We start from the raw sequence: 3,688 nt of genomic DNA, 5'->3' as shown, positions 1-3,688 counted from the left end.
GCCCTGCAGAGGCTCCTTAATTTAAACAAGACACAGAAGCCTTCATGGTGTGAGTAGATGAGATCTCCAGGCATGGGCACAGGGGTCCCTGCTCCTTTCTGAATGTCCACCTGGCCTGAGAGATTCTAACATTTCCAGTCTATCTGTCACTTCCCCGTGGGCTTGGAAGACATGCTATCCCCCATCCATCCAGCCCAGCAAAAACAAAACCTAGCCTTTTGTTTTTCCTCTTGTTTTTTAATAGACTTCATTTTGAAAATACTGGCATCTGTTTAATGTGAAAAGGGAAAATTTCAGAAAACAAATACAGATGATAAAACAACACAAAATCTACAAAGTCTCTGAAGCACCTGCTTTGGTTCCCAAGCCTCCCGGTAAAATCAGTGCTCTGGTCTTCTGCCCCCGACATGGAGGAGTGGCACCACATCCCCAGCCCTTTTCCTGGTATTCTCTTTTCTTATGGTTGCCTTGTTTTAGGTTACTGAAATGACCTCATCACACTGGGCTCAGAAGGTCATCAACTACAACATCTATTTCAGGAATGGAAAATATCTGCCATTGATTGATGGGGGCGGCATATGCAGCGGATGCTGTGTGCTCAGCCTGGATCTCCTCTCAGGAAGAGGCACTACTGGGACCGTTAGATGCTGAAGCACTGGGCGAGTGAGTCCTTACGGGAATTACTCTCTACCAATGACAGCCACAAAAACAAGTCCAGGAGCTGACTGTGGCTCAGATCAGGAACTCCTTATTGCAAAAGTCAGACTTCAATTGAAGAAAGTAGGGAAAACCACTATACCATTCAGATATGACCTAAATCAAATACCTTGATTATACAGTTGAAGTGACAAATAGATTCAAGGGATTAGATATGCTAGGTAGAGTGTCTAAAGAACTATGGACAGAGGTTTGTGATATTGTACAGGAGGCAGTGATCAAAACCTTCCCCAAGAAAAGGAAATGCAAAAAGGCAAAACGGTTGTCTGACGAGGTCTTAAAAATAGCTGAGAAAAGAAGAGAAGTGAAAGGCAAAGGAGAAAAGGAAAGATATATCCATTTGAATGCAGAGTTCCAAAGAATAGCAAGGAGAGATAAGAAAGCCTTCCTCAGTGATCAATGCAAAGAAATAGAGGAAAACAACAGAATGGGAAGGACTAGAGATCTCTTCAGGAAAATTAGAGATACCAAGGGAACATTTCATGCAAAGATGAACTCGATAAAGGACAGAAATGGTATGGACCTAACAGAAGCAGAAGATATTAAGAAGAGGTGGCAGGAATACACAGAAGAACAGTACAAAAAAGATCTTCACGACCCAGATAATCACAATAGTGTGATCACTCACCCGGAGCCAGACATCCTGGAATGTGAAGTCAAGTGGGCCTTAGGAAGCATAACTATGAACAAAGCTAGCGGAGGTGACGGAATTCCAGTGGAGCTATTTCAAATCCTAAATGATGCTGTGAAAGTGCTGCACTCAATATGCCAGCAAATTTGGAAAACTCAGCAGTGGCCACAGGACTGGAAAAAGTTGGTTTACATTCCAATCCCAGGAAAGGGCAATGCCAAAAAATGTTCAAACTACCACACAATTGCTTTCATTTCACATGCTAGCAAAGTAATGCTCAAAATTCCCCAAGCTAGGCTTCAACAGTACATGAACTGGGAACTTCCAGATGTACAAGCTGGATTTAGAAAAGGCCAAAAACCAGAAATCAAATTGCCAACATCTGCTGGATCACAGCAAAAGCAAAGAATTCCAGAAGAATATCTATGTCTCCTTCACTGACTACTCTAAAACCTTTGACTGTGTGGATCACAACAAACTGTGGAAAATTCTCAAAGAGATGCTAATACCAGACCACCTTACCTGTTTCCCAAGAAGCCTGTATGCAGATCAAGAAGCAATAGTGAGAACTGAACATGGATCAACAGACTGGTTCAAAATTGGAAGAGGAGTATGTAAAGGCTGTGTGTTGTCACCCTGCTTATTTAACTTATACGCAGAGTACATCAGGTAAAATGCCAGGCTGGATGAAGCACAAGCTGGAATCAAGATTGCTGGGAGAAATACCAATAACTTCAGATATGCAGATGACACCACCCTTATGGCAGAAAGCGAAGAGGAACTAAAGAACCTCTTGATGAAGGTGAAAGAGGAGAGTGGAAAAGCCGAGTTAAAACTCAACATTCAAAAAACGAAGATCATGGCATCCGGTCCCATCACTTCATGGCAAACAAATGAGGAAACAGTGGAAACAGTGAAAGACTTTGTTTTCTTAGGCTCCAAAATCATTGCAGATGGCGACTGCAAAGTTGCTTGCTCCTTGGAAGAAAAGTTATGACAAACCTAGACAGCATATTAAAAAACAGAGACATTACTTATCCAACAAAAGTCCAAATTGTCAAAGCTATGGCTTTTCCAGTAGTCATGTGTGGATGTGAGAACTGAACCATAAGGCAAGCTGAGCGCCGAGAACTGATGCTTTTGAACTGTGGTGTTGGAGAAGACTCTTGAGAGTCACTTGGACAGCAAGGAGATCAAACCAGTCAATCCTAAAGGAAATAAAGCCTGAATTTTCATTGAAAGGACTGATGCTGAAGCTGAAGCTCCAATACTTTGGCCACCGGATGTGAAAAACCTGCTGCTTCTCCCCCTGCCTGTCCTGCTTCCTCATCCCTTATAGATGGATTTGCAGTAGTTCTCCACAGTAAGCTGCCGCATGCAGACCATCTGACCTGTGGCAGACAAGGCTGACTTTGTGGGTTTAAGATCACAGCCCCATGCTCAAAAGGGCCTCATACTGGCTTAATGCTCTCCTTTAGTCATCTTGAAACTCAGCAATTTTTGAATATTGGCCCCTACATTTTCATGCACTGGGCCCTGCAAATTATGTATCCTGTCCCAGTGACAGTGTTTAAGGGAAAATCTACCTGGAACAGTTATGTTGAAAGGGAATCTGCAGTGTCCCTGGGCTCCGTGGGAGTGAATTCTATGGTGGATGGGCTGTGTCATTGTGGGTCTCAGGAGAGGTAGAGGCTATGTCAGCACTAACTACTTTCTGCCCCTGATTTGCTGAGCAAATCCTAGCCAAGCAAGGGACTTAGCTGAGCGTTTCACCTCTCTGACCTCTCACTTATTTCTCTTCTCTGGTCCAAGAGAAGCCTGGTTTTAAGCTTTTTAGGTCTTCTAAATTTTGACCACAGCTCAGTCTGAGGCATGCTTTTCTCTCCAGCCTTTTTTACCAGCAGGCACACTCACACACAGGCCTGTACTAGGATGTGTGTTTCTAAGTCTAGCCATTCCAACTTTACACTTTCACAACAGAACCATGCCTCACCTGTTGAAGAACTGGACATATGACATTTTGATGAGATCTTCTTAGTGCAGCCATTTTGACTCTAGGACTTTTCAGCTTGGGGAACTGAAATTAATTTCAGTAATTAAACTTTCAGTGAAAAAAGCCCTGAGTAATGTGTGAGACAGAAGCATCAGGTCATCTCTCATTTTCTCTTCTAGTAGCACTTTGACAAAACGACCAAATAAATGTGTCTCTTGTTCATATCTCAAGGCCCTACATTTCCGCATCTCTACTCTGCTTCTCATCCCAAACCTGCCTCCCTTCCCAACCACAATCCTTACTCTTGGGGTTGCTCAAAAATAAAGACGCAAAAATTAGAACAACAG

The sequence above is a fragment of the Ovis canadensis genome, chromosome 16, assembly GCF_042477335.2.
Source record: "Ovis canadensis isolate MfBH-ARS-UI-01 breed Bighorn chromosome 16, ARS-UI_OviCan_v2, whole genome shotgun sequence".
NCBI lineage: Eukaryota > Metazoa > Chordata > Mammalia > Artiodactyla > Bovidae > Ovis > Ovis canadensis.
The sequence above is the reverse complement of the archived record's forward strand: the minus strand, read 5'-3'. Positions refer to the sequence as shown.